The sequence below is a fragment of the Platichthys flesus genome, chromosome 14 (assembly GCF_949316205.1).
Source record: "Platichthys flesus chromosome 14, fPlaFle2.1, whole genome shotgun sequence".
In the NCBI taxonomy this organism is placed as follows: Eukaryota; Metazoa; Chordata; class Actinopteri; order Pleuronectiformes; family Pleuronectidae; genus Platichthys; species Platichthys flesus.
This window is the reverse complement of record NC_084958.1, coordinates 437312-447423: the sequence shown is the minus strand read 5'-3', so window position 1 is coordinate 447423 and position 10112 is coordinate 437312. Positions and strand designations below refer to the sequence as shown.

General features: G+C 39.2%; 1 long non-coding RNA gene across 1 annotated transcript; it reads left to right on the top strand.

Moving 5' to 3' along the window:
* The first annotated feature begins 1175 nt into the window (after window positions 1–1175).
* On the top strand, window positions 1176–2551 carry LOC133968739 (uncharacterized). The gene is made up of 2 exons (XR_009924132.1): window positions 1176–1307; window positions 2373–2551. It is a non-coding gene; the product is annotated as an uncharacterized LOC133968739 (long non-coding RNA).
* Window positions 2552–10112: the final 7561 nt, after the last annotated feature.

The following is a 10112-nucleotide window of genomic DNA, read 5'->3' as shown; positions in this document are numbered from 1 at the left end:
AAGACAAGCAAAAAACAAGACATTTCCTGTTGCCACCAGGGGGCGCTGCGGTTTTAAGTCATCATTTATGCATAGATGTCATCAGGCGGGGACTATTGTCTTACATGTCTAGTTTGGACTTGATTGGAACATGTATGTCCGAGATACAGATGCCCGTGTTTTGATGGCGTGTAACCAATTTTTAACGCCATGCCACGGTCACACGGTGTGATAAAAAAAAAATCCCTCAATCATTTTTTATCTCCATCTTGTTGTGATGACACTCATCTGAATTTGAAGTTGATCTGATGAAAGCCCTGGGACAAGTACGTAAAAGTAAAAATGTGGGATATTGCCAAAATGGCCACTAAAAGCAAAATGGCGGACTTCCTGTTGCGTTTTTCATAATGCTCCATGAGACTTTTTTTCATGACTGGTCACGATACACCTATATCCAGATTTTGATGAAAATCCGTTATGTGGAAACCTAGGGGCTGGTTCCAGGGGGCGCTGTAGAGCCATTTTGCCACGCCCAATTCCAATTACTCCAGAATACTAAAATATCCGCAGACCTTGAATTTCCTGCAAAGTTTCATAACTTTTTGAGCATGTCTAGACCCTGAAAAAGCCCCCCAAAGGGAAATAATAATAATAATAATAATAACTAGGGCTACGTTGTAGCACTAACGGGCCCGAGCACAGGCAATTTCAAGTCTGTTGCGGTCGGGGAAGAGAGAACGTTCGATGACCAAGCGCTCGTCTCCACATTGCCTGCGTTTGCCCTGTGCGGCAAGGAAGATCGCTCCACTTCTTCTGGCCAGCCGCTGGTGCTGAACTAGAGGTAAGTAACCTTGAAACTATCCAACATAACCTATTGCTTTATCTATCATCATATGCTTACATGCCTCAAGTTTTTTGTAATATGTAATTGTTATAAAAGTTACCGTTTATTTATCACGTCTAATGAACAGATTGAAGCAAGATAACTCGACAGTCTTGTTTTGGTTGTGACATTATTTTTTTTAATGAGTTACTATCAATACGCTACACGTGTACGTTTCATGTGATAGTAACTGTTTCACCAATATTCTGATACAGGATGGTATATCCGCCATTACTATTTTCACATCGTTTATTTAGTCTGTCATGGAGTTGTAGAGTGAACTAGACAGTAGTGATAACATTATAATGTCCACACATCAGTGTTGTAAACACTTCTCCAATTAATTATATAATTATGTTTTCACACTGAGGGAAGTGGAGAGACTTGATGTGGACTGTTATCAACAGCTCTGTGGGAGATCATCACCTTGAATATTACAGATGAGGTAGAAAGACATTTTATCTATGTGTACAATGTTGTATTTCTTTGTCACGTTTTATCAAAAGCGATTTAAAGTATGTGCATTTAACCATTAGGATACAAACCCAGACCCTAGTACATCGGTTCTAGCTGAAATAAGTAGTGCTTCATAAACAACACAAAACATTCATAACAGTACGCTTCTGCTCCTCATTAATGCAGCTCCTGATGTCCCCAGCAGCAACATGGTGGAGATCTGCAGCTTCATGCTGGTCAACTGGAAGACAACTGATTAAGATTAAAAGATTAAGATTAAAATCCATTTATTCATCCCAAACACATGCACAGACATGCAAAGGCACACTCATGCAGGTAGGGAAATTTAATCGCTGCTTTTTACCCATCTGGTGCAGGACACACAGAGCAGTGAGCGACCATGTACGGCGCTCGGGGGAGCAGATGTTGGGGGAGTGAGGTGCCTTGCTCATGGGCACTAGAGAGGGTAGGGAGACTCTTGGATTTTTGGACAGATCAATCCAGGTTCGACTTTTGTTGTCTCTCCATGGAGTCGAACCAAAGACGAACCAGAGACCTTCTCTGCCCATAGTCCAAGTTTCTGCCACTCGACCACCGCCTCTCCTCATGCATCATCAAACTAGTAATCTACACATCACTCCATGCGTTGCTCCCTTAACTACAGATGGCCTGCGAATGTCATGGAGTTTTACAGTGAATTAGACAGTTTAGGTATGATTTTAATCTCCACACATCAGTGTTGTAAACAGTTCTCAAATTAATTATAGAATTATGTTTTCACACTGAGAGAAGTGGAAAGACTTGATTTGGACTGTTATCAATAGGTCTGTGGGAGATTATCACCTTGAATAGTACTGATGAGGTAGAAAGACATTTTATGTATTTGTACAATGTTGTATTTCTTTCAGCACTTTTATCAGAAGGGACTTAAAATATGTACATTTCACCATGAGGATATAAACCAAGACCACAGTACAACAGTTCTATCTGAAATCTGTTGTGCTTTATACACAACACAAAACATTCTTTAACAGTGCGTTTTTTCTCTTCATAGATGAAGAACTGCAGCACCTGATGTCCTCAGCAGCAACATGGTGGAGATCTGATTTGATACACTTTAGATAAGAACCCAGTGTTTTATATTTCTGCTTTGCCATAAGAGACAGAACATGGTCATCACAGCTGTGTCCTTCAGGCTCGTCTGTCCCTAATAAAATGATAGGAAACATGAAAGTGATCGTCATTATTGTAGAGGAAGAGTTACATATGAACAAAGTGTGTAATCTTATTTTCTGTGGATATTCAACTGTGTATTTGAATATGCTTTTGGATTAAAACGTGCACTACCATGACAATGAATGTTTTTAATGGAGCTATTTCACATTAAAAGTATTGCATTATAATTTAATACATTATGTATTATGTGCAATACTTTGATTGTTTTTAAGTAATGAAATCAGGTCTGTACCTGGAGTCAGTGTTCAGTCTGGTTGGATTCAAGTTGTGTGTCAAGTTGGACCTTCTAGAGGAACATGAAACCAATACACAGATATGTAAAGTCATACATGTGCCAGGTTAAGTCCTTAACACACTTTAAATGGTAAAAAAGGAAGTGTATTACTTCAAAGTTAAACAGATCATAATCATTTCAGCTTAGGAAATAGTTAGTGTACATCAGCATCAAATTCTCTATTACACTGTCTGTTCTAATAAAGATACAAGGCTATAATTTATTTATATTTAACAGAACAATTCAGTGAAATCTGCCTGAGATTACAATGTAAACAGTGCAGGCAGCAGAACGTTTAGCTTTCTCTGTAAGACATCATAACAATACTCTGAATAAAGAGCTTTGGAAGTTGAATTCCCCTTTAAACATCTGCTCTTAAAATACAGATGTGACTTTAAATACGCACGTTTCAATTGATCACTGTAAGTCTGTTTCAGTAGAATAACTAACTGTGTAACATTGTCAAGTCAAATGCCTTGGCGAGTGAAACCATTTTATAGCAATAGATATCCTGATGGAGCTAATTCACCGGACACACACAGTCTCCTGTCTCAGATTTAACCTCATAAACTAACGCATGCCACTGCTGGGCGGACCTACTCATGTCGGTTCATATCGGTGTGTGTCGGTAATAGTGCCGTTCGCATTAAACAGGAGTTAATGCCCCAGATCGGAGTTCGTATTTAGCCTCCATGCTAACGGACGTTAGCTCGAATGCATGGTACTAAAACACCCTGCGAATCACTTCTACACATCTAAATAAAATACTGAGCTTGACTTACCACAGAAACGGGAGCGCAGACGTCTTTAACGTGTCCGTCAGCAGAACAAGCAAAACATCAAACTGTGTTATTCATCCGATACTGAGTGGGAGGTTTCGAAAGTCTCGAGTTGTGTTCAATGACACAGGAAAAAGTAAGGAGAAGGGAGGGCGCAGCTCACTGTGACGTCACGTAAATTTCAAACCACTATATCGCTTATTATAGCGATATAGAGGTAGTTACGAAAAAGTTCACCCCCTCAGAGTTTTAATGAAGGAAGAACATAGCGATTGAGACTAAAACCAAAGTTTGAATAATGCTGTAAACAGGTTTAATTCTACTCTAAAATTGGGCATTTTAACATGGGATTCAATGGGACTCTCTCCGACGAGCTGATGAACTTTCAAGCCATGCCATTAATAAACCGCATGATAAAAAGTCACAATAATCTTATGGCTACATTATCAATGTCTTGAGACCCATTAAACAAAGTTTGACATGGTTTTGCATATTGGATGAGCAGGAATACATCAGAGTGTCAGCTATACATTTCCTGCTGCCACCAGGGGGCGCTGTCATTTTAAGTCACGATTTCTGTATAGATGTCTTCATATCGCAACTATTGTCTTATGTGTCTAGTTTGGACTTGATTAGACAAAATATGTCCAAGATACAGAAGCTCGTGTTTTAGTGCGTTTCACCGAAGTCTCATCAAACTTTAGCGCCACGCCACAATCACACGGTTTGACGAAAAGTCGATCTTTCAATAACTTTAGATCTTCATTTTGTTGTGATGACAGTCGTCTAAATATTAAGTTGATTTGATAAAAGCTGTACGACTAGTATATAAAAACATAAAACGTGACAAAAACAAGACTTTTCCTGCTGTCACCAGGGGGCGCTGTCACTTTAAGTCACGATTTCTGTATAGATGTCTTCATATCTCTACTCTTGTCTTATGTGTGTAGTTTGGACTCGATAGGACAAAATAAGTCTGAGATATAGAAGCCCGTGTTTTGATGGCGTTTCATCAAACTTTAACGCCACACCACGGTCAGACGGTTTTGCTAAAACGTAATCCTTCAATAACTTTAGATCTCCAATTTGTTGTGATGACGATCGTCTAAATTTGAAGTTGATCTGATGAAAGCTGTACGACAAGTACATCAAAGAAAAAATATGGAATATGACCAAAATGGCCACTAAAGTCAAACTGGCGGGCTTCCTGTTGCGTTATTCATAATGCACTGATGGACTTTTTTGTGCATCTAGTCATGATACACAATAATCTTTGTTTTTTTTGAGAATCGGTGAATGCTAAATGAGGGGCTTTTCCGTAGGTGGCGCTCTTGAGCCATTTTGCCACGCCCTTTTCAAAATACTCCAGAATACGTAATTTTACGCCGCCTTCGAATTTACTGCAAACTCCTACAACTTTTTGAGCACATTAAAGCCCTCAAAAAGCCAATTCATTTAAGCTAAGAAAAATAATAATAATAATAATAATAATCATTTCAATTTCAATAGGGCCTCCCACCGATTTCGGTGCTCGGGCCCTAACTAGGGCTACGTTGTAGCACTAACGGGCCCGAGCACAGGCAATTTCAAGTCTGTTGCGGTCGGGGAAGAGAGAACGTTCGATGACCAAGCGCTCGTCTCCACATTGCCTGCGTTTGCCCTGTGCGGCAAGGAAGATCGCTCCACTTCTTCTGGCCAGCCGCTGGTGCTGAACTAGAGGTAAGTAACCTTGAAACTATCCAACATTACCTATTGCTTTATCTATCATCATATGCTTACATGCCTCAAGTTTTTTGTAATATGTAATTGTTATAAAAGTTACCGTTTATTTATCACGTCTAATGAACAGATTGAAGCAAGATAACTCGACAGTCTTGTTTTGGTTGTGACATTATTTTTTTTAATGAGTTACTATCAATACGCTACACGTGTACGTTTCATGTGATAGTAACTGTTTCACCAATATTCTGATACAGGATGGTATATCCGCCATTACTATTTTCACATCGTTTATTTAGTCTGTCATGGAGTTGTAGAGTGAATTAGACAGTAGTGATAACATTATAATGTCCACACATCAGTGTTGTAAACACTTCTCCAATTAATTATATAATTATGTTTTCACACTGAGGGAAGTGGAGAGACTTGATGTGGACTGTTATCAACAGCTCTGTGGGAGATCATCACCTTGAATATTACAGATGAGGTAGAAAGACATTTTATCTATGTGTACAATGTTGTATTTCTTTGTCACGTTTTATCAAAAGCGATTTAAAGTATGTGCATTTAACCATTAGGATACAAACCCAGACCCTAGTACATCGGTTCTAGCTGAAATAAGTAGTGCTTCATAAACAACACAAAACATTCATAACAGTACGCTTCTGCTCCTCATTAATGCAGCTCCTGTTGTCCCCAGCAGCAACATGGTGGAGATCTGCAGCTTCATGCTGGTCAACTGGAAGACAACTGATTAAGATTAAAAGATTAAGATTAAAATCCATTTATTCATCCCAAACACATGCACAGACATGCAAAGGCACACTCATGCAGGTAGGGAAATTTAATCGCTGCTTTTTACCCATCTGGTGCAGGACACACAGAGCAGTGAGCGACCATGTACGGCGCTCGGGGGAGCAGATGTTGGGGGAGTGAGGTGCCTTGCTCATGGGCACTAGAGAGGGTAGGGAGACTCTTGGATTTTTGGACAGATCAATCCAGGTTCGACTTTTGTTGTCTCTCCATGGAGTCGAACCAAAGACGAACCAGAGACCTTCTCTGCCCATAGTCCAAGTTTCTGCCACTCGACCACCGCCTCTCCTCATGCATCATCAAACTAGTAATCTACACATCACTCCATGCGTTGCTCCCTTAACTACAGATGGCCTGCGAATGTCATGGAGTTTTACAGTGAATTAGACAGTTTAGGTATGATTTTAATCTCCACACATCAGTGTTGTAAACAGTTCTCAAATTAATTATAGAATTATGTTTTCACACTGAGAGAAGTGGAAAGACTTGATTTGGACTGTTATCAATAGGTCTGTGGGAGATTATCACCTTGAATAGTACTGATGAGGTAGAAAGACATTTTATGTATTTGTACAATGTTGTATTTCTTTCAGCACTTTTATCAGAAGGGACTTAAAATATGTACATTTCACCATGAGGATATAAACCAAGACCACAGTACAACAGTTCTATCTGAAATCTGTTGTGCTTTATACACAACACAAAACAATCTTTAACAGTGCGTTTTTTCTCTTCATAGATGAAGAACTGCAGCACCTGATGTCCTCAGCAGCAACATGGTGGAGATCTGATTTGAAACACTTTAGATAAGAACCCAGTGTTTTATATTTCTGCTTTGCCATAAGAGACAGAACATGGTCATCACAGCTGTGTCCTTCAGGCTCGTCTGTCCCTAATAAAATGATAGGAAACATGAAAGTGATCGTCATTATTGTAGAGGAAGAGTTACATATGAACAAAGTGTGTAATCTTATTTTCTGTGGATATTCAACTGTGTATTTGAATATGCTTTTGGATTAAAACGTGCACTACCATGACAATGAATGTACAGTATGGAGTGATTTCACATTCAAAGTATTGCATATATTATTTAATACACAATGTATTATGTGCAGTACTTTGCCATGGTTGTTTGTAATTAATGAAAAGAGGTCTGTACCTGAAGTCGGTGTTCAATGTGGTTGAATTCCAGTTGTCTCATGCTGGACATGCTAGAGAAAATTTCAACATAAATATACAAATGTGTAAAGTCATACATGTGCCAGGTTAAGTCCTTAACACACTTTAAATGGTAAAAAAGGAAGTGTATTACTTCAAAGTTAAACAGATCATAATCATTTCAGCTTAGGAAATAGTTAGTGTACATCAGCATCAAATTCTCTATTACACTGTCTGTTCTAATAAAGATACAAGGCTATAATTTATTTATATTTAACAGAACAATTCAGTGAAATCTGCCTGAGATTACAATGTAAACAGTGCAGGCAGCAGAACGTTTAGCTTTCTCTGTAAGACATCATAACAATACTCTGAATAAAGAGCTTTGGAAGTTGAATTCCCCTTTAAACATCTGCTCTTAAAATACAGATGTGACTTTAAATACGCACGTTTCAATTGATCACTGTAAGTCTGTTTCAGTAGAATAACTAACTGTGTAACATTGTCAAGTCAAATGCCTTGGCGAGTGAAACCATTTTATAGCAATAGATATCCTGATGGAGCTAATTCACCGGACACACACAGTCTCCTGTCTCAGATTTAACCTCATAAACTAACGCATGCCACTGCTGGGCGGACCTACTCATGTCGGTTCATATCGGTGTGTGTCGGTAATAGTGCCGTTCGCATTAAACAGGAGTTAATGCCCCAGATCGGAGTTCGTATTTAGCCTCCATGCTAACGGACGTTAGCTCGAATGCATGGTACTAAAACACCCTGCGAATCACTTCTACACATCTAAATAAAATACTGAGCTTGACTTACCACAGAAACGGGAGCGCAGACGTCTTTAACGTGTCCGTCAGCAGAACAAGCAAAACATCAAACTGTGTTATTCATCCGATACTGAGTGGGAGGTTTCGAAAGTCTCGAGTTGTGTTCAATGACACAGGAAAAAGTAAGGAGAAGGGAGGGCGCAGCTCACTGTGACGTCACGTAAATTTCAAACCACTATATCGCTTATTATAGCGATATAGAGGTAGTTACGAAAAAGTTCACCCCCTCAGAGTTTTAATGAAGGAAGAACATAGCGATTGAGACTAAAACCAAAGTTTGAATAATGCTGTAAACAGGTTTAATTCTACTCTAAAATTGGGCATTTTAACATGGGATTCAATGGGACTCTCTCCGACGAGCTGATGAACTTTCAAGCCATGCCATTAATAAACCGCATGATAAAAAGTCACAATAATCTTATGGCTACATTATCAATGTCTTGAGACCCATTAAACAAAGTTTGACATGGTTTTGCATATTGGATGAGCAGGAATACATCAGAGTGTCAGCTATGCATTTCCTGCTGCCACCAGGGGGCGCTGTCATTTTAAGTCACGATTTCTGTATAGATGTCTTCATATCGCAACTATTGTCTTATGTGTCTAGTTTGGACTTGATTAGACAAAATATGTCCAAGATACAGAAGCTCGTGTTTTAGTGCGTTTCACCGAAGTCTCATCAAACTTTAGCGCCACGCCACAATCACACGGTTTGACGAAAAGTCGATCTTTCAATAACTTTAGATCTTCATTTTGTTGTGATGACAGTCGTCTAAATATTAAGTTGATTTGATAAAAGCTGTACGACTAGTATATAAAAACATAAAACGTGACAAAAACAAGACCTTTCCTGCTGTCACCAGGGGGCGCTGTCACTTTAAGTCACGATTTCTGTATAGATGTCTTCATATCTCTACTCTTGTCTTATGTGTGTAGTTTGGACTCGATAGGACAAAATAAGTCTGAGATATAGAAGCCCGTGTTTTGATGGCGTTTAATCAAACTTTAACGCCACACCACGGTCAGACGGTTTTGCTAAAACGTAATCCTTCAATAACTTTAGATCTCCAATTTGTTGTGATGACGATCGTCTAAATTTGAAGTTGATCTGATGAAAGCTGTACGACAAGTACATCAAAGAAAAAATATGGAATATGACCAAAATGGCCACTAAAGTCAAACTGGCGGGCTTCCTGTTGCGTTATTCATAATGCACTGATGGACTTTTTTGTGCATCTAGTCATGATACACAATAATCTTTGTTTTTTTTGAGGATCGGTGAATGCTAAATGAGGGGCTTTTCCGTAGGTGGCGCTCTTTAGCCATTTTGCCACGCCCTTTTCAAAATACTCCAGAATACGTAATTTTACGCCGCCTTCGAATTTACTGCAAACTCCTACAACTTTTTGAGCACATTAAAGCCCTCAAAAAGCCAATTCATTTAAGCTAAGAAAAATAATAATAATAATAATAATAATAATCATATCAATTTCAATAGGGCCTCCCACCGATTTCGGTGCTCGGGCCCTAATAATAATAATAATCATTTCAATTTCAATAGGGCCTCCCACCGATTTCGGTGCTCGGGCCCTAATAATCTTTTCAATTTCAATAGGTCCTCTCACCGATTTCGGTGCTCGGGCCCTAATAATAATAACTAGGGCTACGTTGTAGCACTAACGGGCCCGAGCACAGGCAATTTCAAGTCTGTTGCGGTCGGGGAAGAGAGAACGTTCGATGACCAAGCGCTCGTCTCCACATTGCCTGCGTTTGCCCTGTGCGGCAAGGAAGATCGCTCCACTTCTTCTGGCCAGCCGCTGGTGCTGAACTAGAGGTAAGTAACCTTCAAACTATCCAACATAACCTATTGCTTTATCTATCATCATATGCTTACATGCCTCAAGTTTTTGGTAATATGTAATTGTTATAAAAGTTACCGTTTATTTATCACGTCTAATGAACAGATTGAAGCAAGATAA